This window comes from Protopterus annectens, chromosome 7.part0 (assembly GCF_019279795.1).
Source record: "Protopterus annectens isolate FY-2018-M chromosome 7.part0, PAN1.0, whole genome shotgun sequence".
NCBI classification, from domain to species: Eukaryota; Metazoa; Chordata; order Ceratodontiformes; family Protopteridae; genus Protopterus; species Protopterus annectens.
This window is the reverse complement of record NC_056739.1, coordinates 150749702-150766431: the sequence shown is the minus strand read 5'-3', so window position 1 is coordinate 150766431 and position 16730 is coordinate 150749702.

Below are 16730 nucleotides of genomic sequence, written 5' to 3'. Positions count from 1 at the left end.
ACAAAAAAAAAAAAACAAAAAACCAAGCCCTTATCTACTCCTCAAATTTCTTTGGCTAGGAGTAGTTTACTAGGACTGTCTCAGGGTATGAGTCAAGCTATTGATCCTTCTTGTAAAGTAATTTCCAGTAATAGAAAGAGGAATGCCTCTTTTCCTGAAGAGATTCAAGATTCTGAATCAGAACAGTAAGATGCAGGAATGGATTCAGGGTTTTGTCCTCAGATCTCTGAGTTAGACTCGAAGGACAGCTCACTTTCTGATTCTCCCTGCGGGGTTTCTTTTTCCCTGAGACTATTGCTAGAAAGTTCCAGCTTTTTCAGTGTGAGAATGCTGAGGTTTCTCAGTCAATCAGAAAATATTATAAGTTGTTATAGAAGGATTTTCCAGAACCTACACCCATTCCTCCTGTACTGACTGCAGTTTTCCTGACAGCCATTCAGCTGTCCCTAAACAGGCAGACAGGATGTACAAAGGTCCTCAGTCTTTTAAATTTTTATACACTATTCCCAAACCTGACCTAACAGCTATAGCCTTAGTTGACTGTTCTGCTCCTAAGCATTTAGTTAAGTCCAATCCTACTATTTCTAATAAAGATGGGGAAATTATTGTTAGGTATGGGAAAAGTGTATACTTCTGCAACTCTGAATTTCAGAATTTTAAATATTCAGGCTCATATGTTAAAGCTTATCTTGACATATTGTAAAAATATTAGGAATGTTTTAAATGCAGTTTTTTTCTTGTGAAAAAAATCTGCTTTAAGTAACTTAGTTTCTTCTATTGGAGTGTTTGCAGTGTGGGAATGACTCTGGTGACACTACTTCCATGGCTATGGTCACTGGTTCTGTTTTAAGGAGGTTTGCTTGGCTGCATTTTCAGAACATCCTAGCTAGTATAAAAAAAACAAGATTTTAAATTCTCCATTGGACAGAGATTTAGAGTTTGGCCCCTCTGCTGCAGAGGTGATCAAAAAGTGTGAAGAAAGGGGAAAGTTGAGCCAGGGAATATCTTAAAATTAAATCAGCCCACTTTTGCCAAATTGTCCAAGGGATTTTCTTTCTCCTGATCCAGTTTCGGACTTTCCTGGTAAGCAAATGTTAAATAAATAAAATAAATAAATTGTGACCCCCTCCCACCTTGGCCCTTTTTTTTCTTCCAGTAAGTCTGAATCTCCATTTTTCTCTTTGGCAAACGATTGTGTCAGACATATGGTTTCTGAAAATCATTCAACAGCATTACAACAGGTAGTGGGAGGAAATTTCTGATTTCAAGAAGGTAATTCTCATCCTGCTGATCAGACTCTTTTGTTTCAACCTTTTCTTCATCATGTGCTGTCCCAAGGAGTGATAGAACCCATTTCTCCTTCCTAAGTGAGGAAGGGGTTTTATTCAAGGATGTTCCTAGTGCAAAATAAAGAAAATGCTTGTAGACCAGTTCTGGAACTTTCTTTCCTAAACCTGCTTGTGGTAGTGCCCATCTTCAAAATGATGTCACTTCATAATTTGTTCCCTCTTCCTCTTTCATGTTTCCTGGTAACATTAGACTTAAGACACTTACTATCACATTCTTATTCATCCAGACTTCAGGCATTTCTTAAGGTTTTGAGTGTCTGGATCACATTATCAGTCCTCTACTTTACCCTTTGGACTATTCACTGCACCAAGAGTGTTCACAAAGTGTCTAGCTCCAGTTATAGCTCATTGCAGGCTACAGGGTAACCACATTTTCCGTAGTTAAATGATTTACTACTTATCTTTATAGAGTTTTTTTTCAAAATGTCAGGAATCTCTTTCTTGGGTGAGAGATCTCTTCCACAAGCTTGGATTCCAAAGGACATTAAAGATTGTTTTGAATTTGATTGTGTTCTTGGAATGTCAACTAGTCACCTCAGTTCAAAGAGCTTTTCTTCCACAGGTAAAAATATATTTTTATTTAGATCTATTTCTAAGGTTTTCCACTCAGATTTCAATCACTGTGAGGGAATACCTCAGGATTTTGGGTCTGACGGCATCTGTGATTCTCATGATACCACTGGCAAGACTACACGTGAGAAGGATATGGTGGTCTCTGAAATTTCCTCGGTTCCAGCATCAACAACCTTTATCTTTTCAGATCGCAGTATTGGGGTTTGTCAGAAGAGAAGTTACTTGGTGGAGACAGCAGATATCCCTAAATCAAGGTCTTCCCTTCACCCTCCCTGCCCCAAAGCAGTTAGCCACCACAGATGCTTTGGATTTTTGCTTGGGGAGCAGTTTTAGGAGAGATAAAAGTTCAGGGTGTGGAGGACATCAAGAACAGATGCAAGTATATAAATATTAAGGAGGTGGTTGCCCTGATCAAGGCACTAAATTATCTGAACCGTCTTTGGACCCCAGGACCTTGGCAAGTGGTTGCAGACAATACCACAATGATGGGGTTCATCAACAAGCAAGGGGGAACCAGGTCATACCATCTTTGCAGACTAGCCATGTTAGCTTGGGATATAGTTTCACAATACAATCTCACTCTACAGGCATCCTACATTACATCAGAGCAAAATTATGGAGCAGACAAGCTGAGCAGGACCAGGGTAGACCCTCACAAATGGAAAATAGTTCTGGGGTTCTTCCAGGATTTGATCCATCTGTTTGTAGTTCCTCAAGTAGACTTCTTTGTCTCCTCTCTGAACAATCAACTGACAAAATTATTTTCCAGAACTCCATGCAAGAAGGCCTGGAAGACAGATGCCTTTTCTTTTCTTTGGACAGGAATGTTCTTGTATGCCTTTCCACCCTTTTCACTAATATCAAGGGTACTTCTGATGATTCAGAAGGAATTCTCCAAGATCATTGTGGTGACTCCCTTCTGGCCCAGGCAGCCATAGATCTCCCTTATTTTGGAAATGGCCATTGGAAATTAACACAAGCTTCCTCACAGAATGGATCTACTCACACAAGAACAAGTGTGTTTGATACAACCCAACATCAGTCATCTTCAACTGACTACTTGGATGATATGGTCTTAATTCTTTTAAGCCACCTGTTTTCTGAGGACATGCAGCATGTAATAATTGAAGCAAAAAAGCCTGCTACTAGAAAATCATATATTAGCAAATGGAAAATATTTTGTAGTTGGTGCCAACAACATAACCAATAACTCATTCAGGGATAGTTGTTCTCTGATTTTACAATATTTGTGTGAGTTACGATCCTGTGACCTTTCTTATTCCTCTATCAGGGTTCATTTATCAACCATTCCAGTATGTCTTCCCTCGGATCCTCCTTTTTCAAGGCAGTTGACAGTTGCATGTCAAAATGTTCTTGAAAGGGATCTTGCGCAAGAGGCCTCAAAGTAAACCAGTGGCCCCTTCTTGGGATCTTAATTTTGTGTTAGGGAAGCTAACACTTGCTCCATTTGAACCAGCTAATCTGTCTGACTTGAGGTTCTTAAAATAGAAAACAGTTTTACTGATTGCTCTGTCCTCTGTAAGAAGGGTATCTGAGTTACAAGCTCTTATGGTGAGTCATTCCTACCTCATTTTTCCACAAGAACAGTGTTTCTTTGAAAACTAATACTTCTTTTATGCCTAAAGTGGTATACAAGCTAACTTTAATCCAAACAATACAGCTCCCCATTTTCTTTCATAAACCTAAAAATGGGAGACAAAGGATACTCCAGACCTTGGATGCCCACAGACAAATCAGGACCGATCTTGACAGAACTAAATCTTTTAGATCTTCAGATCAGTTGTTCATTTCTTGTGAAGGTAAGAAGGGACAACCAGTGTCAAAACAGACTATTTCCAAATGGTTGTCAAAGGCTGTTTCCTTTTATTATACCCACCATGAAAAATCTATTCCAGGAAGAATCCAGGCACACCCTATAAGGATCTTGGCTGCTTCTATGGCGTTTTGGAATGGGTTGCATTCTAGAAGTATTCAAGAAACTACTACTTGGTCCTCTGTACATACTTTTACAAAATGCTATAGGCTGGATTCCTTCTCTAGGTCTTGATAATGCTTTGCTAGGTCTATTCTCTAGGAGCTCCTGGAGCTTCTCCTTCCACTTCACAAGCATAGCTATCTATGGTAGTCTACCCTTATAGCTAAGGCTACTGCAGCAGTGATCAGTATGAAGAACATAGTACAGTTGTGTAAGTTAAACTTATCATAACAGTAGATGTTCGAATGATCACAGCTGCAGTTGCCGCACCCTCCCTCCCTCCATCCCGCTTGTTTTTTTGGTGTGTTTATTTATTTATTTGTTTGTTTCAGCTTGATGACTGGGAAAGTCCACTGAGCCAAAAAAGAGCCTATTTTCAATGGAAACCCAGGGAGAAAAGCTCCAGTAACAATGACAAGCATATTAGCATATACACATACAAAGAAAAGAAGTCATACAGCTTTATGCAGCATTCTACAGTAAAAAATTCTACATTCTGCAATAATACTAATAAAATCTAGCAACAGTACAGTCTAAGGGTCATTAACAGTGAATTACAATTGAGTACGAGAATTTGTTGGAAATAAAGTATTAACAACATGTGGAGGTTAAGGGGGAAGGAGTAGGAGGCAAATGATGCGAGTCCAGTGATGATGCAGAGAGTTAGAAGGTGGGTGTTATATAGGAGTGTCCCATGTGGGGAAGGAGCAGGGGCGTTCCCACTTTGAAGATAGGTAGGAATGGAGGGGGGATTTAAAGTTAGAGTGGTTATGAGTATTTCTAAGGGAGGGAAGAAGAGAGTTCCATAGTTTAGCTAAGGAGCTGGATAGCAGAAAGTGCCCAGGTGGCAGTAAAGGTTTGTAAATTTGCAGGTTCTGATTTTCTGACTTAAGTGAGCAATTAGGAATATAGGGGGTTAAGGAGGTGGAGAGAGAGGGACAGGAGGATGGGTTAAATATGAGCTTATGGGCAGTGATGAGTTTAAGGAGGTTCAGATAGTTGGGAAGCTTGGACCATTGCAGTGAGTGGAGGGAAATGCAGTAATGGGATTAGTTCCTAACGTTGGTGACAAATTTGCAGATTTTATTGTAGTAGGCTTCTAATTTAGTTTGAAAGCTGAGCTGAAGATTCAAGGACAGAGGAGCACATACATTAGGAAGGGGAGAAGGTATGTGGAGGCAAGGGTCTTTCTGGTGGAGCGGGTGAGATAACGGTTATGCTTATATAGGAGTCCTAATTTTTGTTTTTTTATTTTATGTTAGTTTGGATGTGGATATCGAATTGTAGATGTTCTTCGATAATGACACCGAGTAGTTTGGTGTGAGGGACAATTTCATTGGGGGTGTTATTCTGGCTTATGATCTTGAAGGAGTTTTTATCACTAGGGGAGTGTTTAGATGGGGAAAAAAAATCATTAATTTGGTTTTGTTAGAGTTAAGGGCTAGGTGGTTGTTTTCCATCCAGGTTTCAGTATTTGAGAAAGCTGACTGTGTTATCTGCAGAAGGTCAGAAGGGGTGTCAGGTGAGCAGATGATTGTTGAATCATCTGCATATAGGATTAGTGTAGAATTGGAGATGGAGTTGTGAAAGTTGTTGATGAATATATTGAAAAGTAAGGGGCCAAGGACAGAACCTTGAGGTACCCCAGTAGGGGTGTATAGAAAGGAAGAAGTGGAATGTTTCCTTTTAACAGTTTGTTGTCTTTTGGAGTGGTAGCTGGTGAACCAAGCTATGGAGGAAGGGAAGAGCTTGAGGGAGGAGAGTTGTGATAGGAGTATAGGGTGTGAGATGGTGTCAAAGGCTTTGGAAAGATCTAGGAACAGGGTTGATACAATTTTGCCAGAGCTAAGAGCATGGTTAATGGACTCGAGGAAGGAGAGGAGTTTGTTTTTGTTTATGTCAGGGAGTGGACATTTATGTTTTGTTATTCTTAGCCTTGTCAGTTGAGGACTCAACTTCCCTCTATCTGCTGGCAGGAAAGGTCTGAAGGGCTTCACGCCCAGACTTATCTTTTAGTAGGTCATTTCAAGCTGTCTGACAGTCTGGGTCTGTGGAAAATGCCCTGAACCTTTGGAAGCTGGCCGACTGTTATTTCCTTGGCAGGATATAACTCATATAGCTAAGGCTACTTCAACAGTGATCATTCAAACATCTACTGCAATGGTAAAAACAGCATACACAGCTATACCTTTTCTTGCACACTAGTGTTTTTTCAGTGAAATCTCATGTTATTTCTTTAGAAATAGTTTTTTACAGTATTTGGCATATCATATTGCTCATTTGACTGTCAGAATGGATGTAGAATACACAAGGACATTCAAGAGGGTCAAAAGAAAGGCAGGGATGAAAAAGTGGTATGAAATGCTCCTAAACAGCAGGTTAGGTGGGTTTATTGTCTTTGCCTGCAGTCAAGTAAATGTTTATAATAATCATCTTATTTGTTAACAGAGTAGGCCCACTGGATGCACAGTCACTTTTCAGAGGTGACCTGGGAGCAATGTCTGGGTAAATACTTCCCCGATGTCACACAATAGGCAAATGAGGGTTGAAGGAATCAAACCCTGTGCCACAGGAATTATAGCTTACAACCTTAATTCTGCACCAACTGCCAGACGTAATATAAATATAGTGATATTCTGAGTGGAAAAAGTGAAAATGTGAAGACAATTGTGACACAATGGAATTACAGAGGCTAGAGCAACATTTTTGCTTCTCCCATTTCATACGTGAGTAATCCATGAGGCATTTTAATGAGGTCTTATATGTCTGCTGATATAAAGGTAGCCATATCCTAGCAAAACTGCTTCAGGTGCCAAGTGATAGATGTCCTCAGATGTCACTGTTATACAGTGAACTTGTCTTGGATCAGAACATTTTTTTAGCAATTTGTTGTCTTTTCCTGTGTTATATGGAATCATTTGGAAAACTTTTCATCTCCCAAGTGATCACCCTGAAAAACATCTCTAAAGCTGACTTTGGGCTCCTAAAAACAGAGGTGGCTAACTTCTTGGGACTCATGCCAATGGAAAATAGCTGCATAACTGCTGAATCATACACCAATGCACTGTATGAGCACATACACAAATGCATGGATCTTGCCATACCAAATAGAACTAAGACGCTCTCCTCCAAAAAAAGGAAGCCAATATGGTGGTCCCCAGCCATCAATAAACTCTACAACAAAAGGAAGAAACTGTTGCAGAATACAAAAACTTGATTTAAGGCTCCAGAGAGCACCCCAGCACTACCAGACTACAATTCATACCATACATTTCGGCCACAAAACCTGGACCGAAATACAAAAGGTGGGGGCGTATCCATATTCATCAAGGATACTCAAACCTCCAGATTAGTGGCACAGCAAGATGCTTCAGAGATCATCCACATGCAACTAACAATGGGCAAAACTGCAATTCAAATTGTAGCTTGCTACAGATCACTCACCATGTCCCAGGACCCCCATTCTGCATTTCTGGAACCACTGGGAAACATAAAAGTCCTGCCAAACACCCTGATACTGGGTAATTTCAATTACCCAAACATTAATTGGGAGAACTACTCAAGTACTAACTCCCTTGCCCAACATTTCCTAGAATTTATAAACTCAAATGCCCTGGATCAACTGGTCAACACCCCCACCAGAGGTGACAACATATTGGACCTGGTCATCACCAACATGGGCGACTGGTGTTCCACACCGGAGGTCAACCCCTCGCTGGTTAGATCTGACCATAAATTAATCACTCTGGATATCCACATTCTGTCCCCACCCCCGGTCAAAGAAACCACAGTGAAAAACTTTTCAAAAGCAAACTTCACGTTACTTAAGACCAAGGTGGAAAGTTTCAAAGCCCCCATGCTAAAGGATAACGCTGCTCAAGCTGCAAAATCCTTTACTAATGCACTCCACGGGCACCATCAAAAAAGCATGGATCGTGCTATCCCAAGCAAAACCAAGACTCACTCCTTCAAGAAAAGGAAACCAGTCTGGTGGACCCCTGCCATGAACAAGCTATACAATAGAAGGAGGAAACTAGTACAGAAAATAGTAAAATCCCAAGAAGGTAAGACATCCCTGATCAGTATCAGCAGGAAACTATGATCGCTCATCAAATCATCCAAGGCTAGCTTCGAAAGAAAAATTGCCAAGGACTCCAAAGATAACCACAAGCCATTCTTTAGTTATGTCAAGAATCTAAGTGGCAATTCTCAGATCTGCTCAGAGTTAGTGCAGAATGGCACAAAATACACTGACCCAACTGCTATCGCCAACATCCTGGCAGACAGGTTCACTGCAAACCTCACCCCCCTCTCAACCCAAAAAAGCCCATAACCATACCAGAAGAATGTTCTACCCCTAAAATTACAGACACCCAGGTTAAAACAGCCCTCCCAAAGCTAAGAACACAACATCAATGGGACCGGACGGTGTCCCAGGATGCATCCTACACGAGCTCAAAGATGAACTAACCCCTCACCTAAACACATGGTTCAAACACAGCCTCTCCACTGGCTACGTGCCCATAGAGTGGTGCACAGCAACAGTTATTCTACTCCACAAAGGTGGAGCCACAACAGACCCCGGAAACTATCGCCCTATAAGCCTGACTAGCTTGGTCTGCAAGGCTATGGAGCACATCATCATGGATCTCATTAACAGAGACATTGGGACCCTCCAAACACTGGACCCTGCCCAGTTCGGCTTTGTTAAGGGCAGATCATGCCTCCTAAACCTGGTGGACTTTTTTGAGACAGTTACCAAGGCTATAAACAAGGGAAAGGTGGTACACACAACCTACCTAGACATCGCAAAGACCTTAAACACCATTCTGCATTCTTGTATTATAGACAAGCTCACCAGCCTGAACATAAACCCCTACGTCATGAGACGGGTTGCCAACTGGCTCACGGACAGAACCCACATGGTAAGAGTTGCGGGAGCTAGGTCTGACTTTAAACCGGTTACAAGTGGCGTTCCCCGGGGCTCAATCCTAGGACCTCTCCTGTTCGGCATATACTTCTCAGACGTGCAGGCAAGCACAGGAGGAGTATGGCTGGTCAAGTTCACAGATGACTGCAAACTAGGGGCTATAATTGACTCTCCAGCTGACACAGACATCCTCCAAAAGGGTCTCACTGAGATAGATACCTGGTGTCAAAACCATGGCCTCAAGCTAAATGCCAAAAAGTGCATAGTCATCCCCTTTGGAAAAAAGAAAGTACCCACAAACTACCACATAGGTGGTAGCCCCCTAAGTACGTAAGACATAATAAGGGATCTGGGGACCCCAAGTAGATAGTAATCTCTCATTTGATAATCACATTGCCAAAGTGGTTAGAAAATCATTCTATGTGGCCCACCTAATCACAAAAGGGTTTGCATCCAGATCAAAAGAGGTCATTGTGCCCTTCTACACATCACTCATCAGACCCATCATGGAATACAATGCCCCATTTGGGATGCACCTTACAAGACACCTGCAATGGCTGGAAGGACCACAGAGGTACCTCAACAAGAGGATCACTGGCCTCAAACAGATGCCCTATGCAGCTCCACTGAAGAAACTCCAGCTGTACTTAGTTGCATACCACCTACTCAGAGGTGATCTCTGCCTGACATACAAGGCCATGTCCAACCCAGAATTGATGGACATGCTCCACCTAAAGAAAACCATATCCTCTCGAGCCACATGCTCTGGGGATCTAAACCTCACCACAACAATAAGTAGGACGTGCTGGAGGGATAGATTCCTGTCCCAGAGACTTCCCATGCTCTGGAACAAGATTCCAATCTACATTAGGCAGAGCTCCTCGCTAACACTCTTTATGAGAAACCTTGACAAGTGGATGGGAAATAGAAAGTTTACCCTGGGGATCACTTCAATGGCTCTACTGGACAGAGGCACAGGGAACTAATCTAAGGGGGCAGCGAAAGCCAGCACAATTCCGGCTAGGCTTATAAATGCCTTCGGGCAGATAGCCTAGTACCTACCTATGAACTTATGAACCTAAAATGAAGTCACAAGACTGGAAAACCTCCCTTATCAGTCTCAGCAAAAAGCTGAGATCCCTTATCAAATCCTGTAAAGCCAGCTATGAAGGCAGAATTGCAGCTGACACCAAAAACAACCACAAAGCCTTCTTTAGCTATATTCAAAACCTCTAAGACAATACCCAGATTTGCTCTGAGTTATTGCACAATGGCACCTCCTATACTGAGCCAACATACTGGCCGACAGATTCAGTGCTAACTTTACCCCCCTCAAGGGCCCTATCACAGTACCAGAAGAAAACCTGGTAGCCATCATTTCTGCGGCAAATGTAAAAGCTGCATTGTCCAAAGTCAAGAATACAGCATCCATAGGACCTGATAATATCTCTGGCTGTGTACTACATGAGCTACAAAATGAACTGGCACCACATCTGTGTGCCCTGTTCAATCACAGGTTACCTCAAGCTATATTACATAAAAATCCAACTGGTAAGTGCTTTCATTCCCTTCATGGAACTTCTTCAGACCAAGTTTAACTCGGTTTGAAGAAGTTCCATGAAGGGAATGAAAGCTTACCAGTTGGATTTTTATGTAATAAAGTCAATTTGTGTTTTTAGCTGTTTGTTTTTATTATTTTGCCTTTTTACCACTATTTTATTTGTTTGTTTGGAAGTTTTGTGAGTTATTACCTCAGGCTATGTCCCTAACGAATGGTGCGCTGCTACAGTAATCCCGCTCCATAAAGGGGGAGCAACTACAGACCCTGGGAACTATCACCCCATTAGCCTGATGAGTCTGGCATGCAAAGCTATGGAGTGCATCATCATGGACCTGCTTAACAAAGATATAGGCAAGCTCCATACTCTTGACCCCACACAGTTTGGCTTTGTCAAGGGGGGATCTTGCCTGCTGAACCTGGTTGACTTCTTTGAGGCAGTCACCAACGGTGTGGATGAGGGTAAGGTAGTGCATAGAGCCTACCTCAACCTAGTCAAGGCCTCTGATACCATTCTCCAATCAGGTATCATTGATAAACTCATCAAACTAGGCATTAATCCTTACATCACTAGGTGGGTTGCAAATTGGCTCACAGACAGGACCCACAGAGTGAATGTTGCAGATTCCAAGTCAGACTGTCGATCAATCATGAGTTGAGTCCCGCAGGGCTCAGTCCTGGCCCTTCTCCTGTTTGGCATCTACTTCTCAGAAGTCCAGGCCAACAGAGAAGGACTCTGGCTGACCAAGTTCACTGATGACTGCAAGCTAGGAGTCATTATCATCTCCCCAAGTGATGCAGACATCCTACAAAAGGGCCTCTCTGAGACAAATGAATGGTGTCAGAACCATGGCCTGAAGCTTAACACCAAAACATGCATTATCATCCCCTTTGGAAAAAACTCAGTTCCCATGATTTACCATGTTGAAGGGAGCCCACTGAACACTGAAGGGGCCATAAGAGATCTGGGCACCCAGGTCGACAGTCACCTTTGACCAACACATTGCCACTGTGGTCAGAAAGTCCTTCTACGTGGCACATCTTATAACCAAAGGTTTCGCAATCAGGAAGAAAGAGGTCATCATTTTTTATTATTTATTTATTTAACATGTGTTGACCGGGAAAGTCAGACTACACACCACAGAGCCTATTTTTAGCAGAGAACGGGGGGAAATGCTCCAGTCGCATGTCTTTAGAATGTGGGAGGAAACTGGATTGCCCGGAGGAACCCCACGCAAATGCAAGGAGAACAAGCAAACTCCTCACAGAAGCACTCCAGCCAAGAATTGAACCAGAGAACCTCTTGCTGTGAGGCAACAATGTTAACCGCTGCACCACTGTGCCACCCTGTCTACTCATCCCTCATTAGACCAATCATTGAATATATTGCCCTGTTTGGCATGTACCTACCAGACACCTACAACAGCTAGAGAGGCCACAAAAGTACCTCACAAAAAAGGATCCTAGGCCTTAAACACATGTCCTACATGGACAGACTCAAGAAATTTCAACTGTTCTCAGTCTCTTATCGTCTACTTATAGGTGATCTCTGCTTGACTTACAAAGCCATGTCTGACCCAGCCCTACTTGAAATGTTACACCTAAAGAAATCCCAATCCCCCTGCACCACATGCTCCCAAGATCACAATCTCATTACCACAATTAACAGAACAAGCTGGAGGGACAGGCTCATCTCCCAAAGACTGCCCATACTCTGGAATAAGCTTCCCATTCATGTCAAGCAGAGCACCTCGCTGGCCCTCTTCATCAGAAATCTTGACAAGTGGATGGGTAACAGAAAGTTCACCCCAGGGATCACTTCAGTTTCCTAATGGATAGGGGCACTGTGAACTAACATCAGTTGGCGTGTTGCCTGGGCAATTTTTTTGGGTTAGGCTTGTAAAGGCTCCAAGGCCATTAGCCTAGTACACACTTATGAACCTATGAAGTTCCTAAGCTGAGCCTCCAGAAGCAGTATCTATATTTTGGGCAAAGGACATGTCTTTATTTATATTTAGACATCTTTACTACATTCTGACATTATTAAATTAAGCTTGTTGTACATTTATTGGGTAGTCTCAATCAGTTTGGCAGAAATGCTAATAAAAATGTAGATACCCCCACTGTTGACCCACTAGCACAGTGGCATGAGCCATGGTGTATGTGACTACACTGTCAGACAGCAACTTGTGTGCTGCTTAGTTGGCCGGGGTGGGGGTGGGGGCAAGTGACTTGATTCCTGCTCTCGTCCCCCTAGAAAAGCGTATGCGTTGTTCCTGACCACCATCTAGTTAAGACTAGCTGGTAAAGCTAATATTTCTGCTTATGATGCTAAGTCTTAATTATAGTCAAGCAGAGCTCCCAGTTGGAAGTGCAAGACCTGCCAATTCCCAACACTTAAAAAATTAAACTGTAATTTCTAAAAAAATAATAGCAAATTTTGAAACTCACTGTTATGCATTTTAAGCATTTTGCGGGAGGAAGGTATGCTCCCTGCCACCCCCAACTTGAGGGGAGGGCTGTACTACCACTACCACACCCATGCAAGTTAAACTAATTCTGAGGTCTGTGTGCCTTAGAGAAGAACAGCACATCAAGATACTGCACTCATATTTTAAGTTTTGCTTTTCTGAGGATCATGCTCAAGTCAAGATCTTTGGACTTTCAGCTGTGCACCTGTTCACCAGAGTAGCACCTAGTGGCAATTCTTGCAGCAGAATGGTGTGGCATGTATAAAATGCCATTGCAGACACAGTCTTCTGGGTCAGGGCTCTTCTTTCCTCTGAATTTGCCATTCACCTGCATAAAAAAAAAATCTGTCTTCAGCCACTGTATGGTGTCCCTTTTCCTGGCTCTGAGAGTGTCAGATTGACCCAATGGAGGAGATGAGGACTAGAGAAATGTTGCTGTCACTATGTAGTCATTTCATTGTATAATTTCTTGTTATTTTACCTAGTGGACTGATTACGGTGACTGAACTATTAAGCTGGTCGTTTAACTTCTTATCACATTCAAGTATGTAGTGAGAAGCAGTCCTGTTGGTAATACATCCACTCAGATTACTGTAAGGAGGTTACATAAATATGCTTAGATAGAAGGCAAGTCTTACATCTCTATCGTATTGAAGAACAAACATTCTCCAACATGGTATTTAGGTACAGATATCACCATCACCCAGCAAAAAGCAAGTCTGCCACTTCATAGCAGCATATTAAGCAGCTGGGGATTGCAGATTGGGGAAAAACACATGGCTGCTATTTTTTTACAGTTGCTAAATGTGGTTTTGTTGTTTCCGATCATAAAATAAAATAAATAATATAGTTTTGTGTGTGTGTGTGTGTGTGTGTGTGTGTGTGTGTGTGTGTGTGTGTGTGTGTGTGTGTGTGTGCACACGCGTGTGTTTCAGAGTGAGAGGAGGGAGGGAGAGACAGAGAGAGAAATTCAAAGAGCGAGGAAGCAAGCGAGAGTGAGAGATTCACTGCACATCTCATCTCCTTTGATGAATAATTCTGGATAAAGCAAACAATGAGGACAAAGACATAAAATCAGGGACATTTTTTAAACGTAACATTAACTTTACGTTAGCATGCATTACCTCAACAAAAAGCATTATAATGAAACTATGATGTCTGCTTTCATTTGCTGGCAGTAATGTAAACTAATTTACCAGAAAATCAAATATTTTGAAGGGATAGATCATAATCAGGATCATTTGAAAGGGATAGATCATAATCAGGATCATTTGAAAGGGATAGATCATACTCAGGATCATTTGAAAGGGATAGATCATAATCAGGATCATTTGAAGGGATAGATCATACTCAGGATCATTTGAAAGGGATAGATCATACTCAGGATCATTTGAAAGGGATAGATCATAATCAGGATCATTTGAAGGGATAGATCATAATCAGGATCATTTGAAGGGATAGATCATAATCAGGATCATTTGAAAGGGATAGATCATAATCAGGATCATTTGAAAGGGATAGATCATAATCAGGATCATTTGAGAGGGATAGATCATAATCAGGATCATTTGAAGGGATAGATCATAATCAGGATCATTTGAGAGGCATGGAGGTGGTTGAGTGACTTGCACTGCATGAATTGTTTTCATTCATTTAATCACAATAAGATATTTAAAGTGCATTCATTCAAGAAAGTAACTGAATGCTGTGCATGTGTGTTTGTGTGTGGACATTAAATACTTAATATAACTTTAAAGTTTAGATATAAAATATTTCCTCCAACAAAGATTAGATATGCTGCAGCAAATTGAAACATTAGACAGAGGAAGTATTTTACAGCAAAACATAAAAAAGTATATATTAATAAAAAAGAAATACAAAACAATTAAATGCCATAACGTCTTCCAGGGTGGGCATTATCAAGAAAATAACAGACCTTGCAGAGGTGATGAGGCCCTTTGCCGCACCCCCGAGTGGTCCATTATTTCCCTGAAAATGTCCACCCTTTCAGGTGTTATTGCGTGCTTTAAATAACTTCAGAATTCTAAAAGAAATAGCAATAAACCCCATAAAATACCTTCTAGACTTGCAATTATCTTACTACATTCGCTGGTTTACAAAAAGAAAGATAGTCATCATAACATGTTTCTCTGAAGGAGAAAAACACAGTATAAACATTTTCCAGATTTCCTGTACAAAGTTTCCCTAATGCATTAGGAGGAGAAGTCAGGTTTGAATCTAATGAATAAGGCTAGTACTAATGGGCAGTACTTGTTCTTGGCATCTTTTACTGATGTGTTTCACTCTTTACAAACAAGAAAAATGAGGGACATTATACTGCACCACCAGATGTAGATCATAGATGAAGAATCCATCCTGGTAACCACAAGGTTATGGTACAGAGGGATCGCATACTGACTGTTACTCTGGTGAGCTGAGTTCATGAAGCCAGTCTTGGAGTCACCCAAGGGAATGGGAGTGAGTGTCTGATGCTGGTTTGTACATCCCATATTAGGGCGAGGGACTGCAGTATTCAAGTCTACTGCATTACTGCCGTCTGGCAAAGGCCAGGTAGTTCAGCATTAGACTGGCCAAAAGATGGGTGTTGTAGCCTGCAAAGTGGCGTAGAACTGTAGCTAGAAGCAGTTTTTGAATGCAAATGCTCTAGGTCCATCCTTGCAAGTCCTGCTTTGGTATAATGTCCATCAACCAACACATGAAAGGTGTTTCAGGTATAAAAATAACCCAACCTACTAGGATAACATCCTTCTTTTAGTCAGGTCTCACCAGACCTCACAGCTTCTTTGCTTCCGTATTCTGGACAAAGACAAAATAACTGGGGGTGGAGAGAGGGCCAAAATCAAGGACAGATTTTAAATATTGCTCTTATAAACTTAGAATGTTGCTAGAATAATAGGTTTTGCATTAAAATGTGTTTTCTGAAGGATATGGAGTCTGAAACTCAAATGTCTGTCATTATTTAGTGACTACAATTTTCAATGCTTTGCAAGAAAAACAAAATTTAAAAGGAACAGACCAAAAATATGAGGCAAAAATCTAGACATTCTGTAAAACTCTGGACTGTTGAGAGGTATGGTTCTCCCATTGATTGTAGGATGGAGGAATTCCATTATATTTGTTTATTTAGAATTGTTAACCAAGTAAATGAACTGGAGTAAGGACTCTTTTCTGCCATGACGTGCAGGTCAAATCACAAACCTAATTATATTCACGAATATTAAAAGCACTTTGCAAGAATTATCAAGAGCAGTATTAACCTACAAGTATTAAAGAGTTTAGCAGGCATTATCAGGTAGTATAAGTTTTTAATAGTAATACTGGCAACAATAGAACTGCATAACAAATAAGAAAGGATCAAGCAGAAGCATAAAGCAAGGTTAGGCAAGTCGTTGAAAGCACGTGTGAGGAAACCTGCATGAAGGGAGGGAATGAATAAAGAAAGGATGGGACAAATGGGCTATAGGTTATGAAGAGGGTAGAATGAGAGCTGGTGAGGAGTAGGAAAGAAAAAGGTACAGGAAAAAAAAAGATTGCATATTTGTAGGAGCAGTGCTACAAATCAGCGGTGAGAATATGCCCTTGCATGTGGAAAACATGCTGCATTTATTAGATATGCAAATTGCAGTCCTTAGCTGGGTGTATACTTACAGCTTTTTACAAACATTTAAAGTATTATGGGGGTGATGGAATGATGAAGACAACATAAGGTGCACTTCATAAAGATAATTACTGAATGAAAAATATTATTGTCCTGAAATATTGCTGGAGACAGAGGTCTGTTTTTGTCAAGACATTTTCAGCATGAGAATCAGACAGGTCTACAAAGGCACTT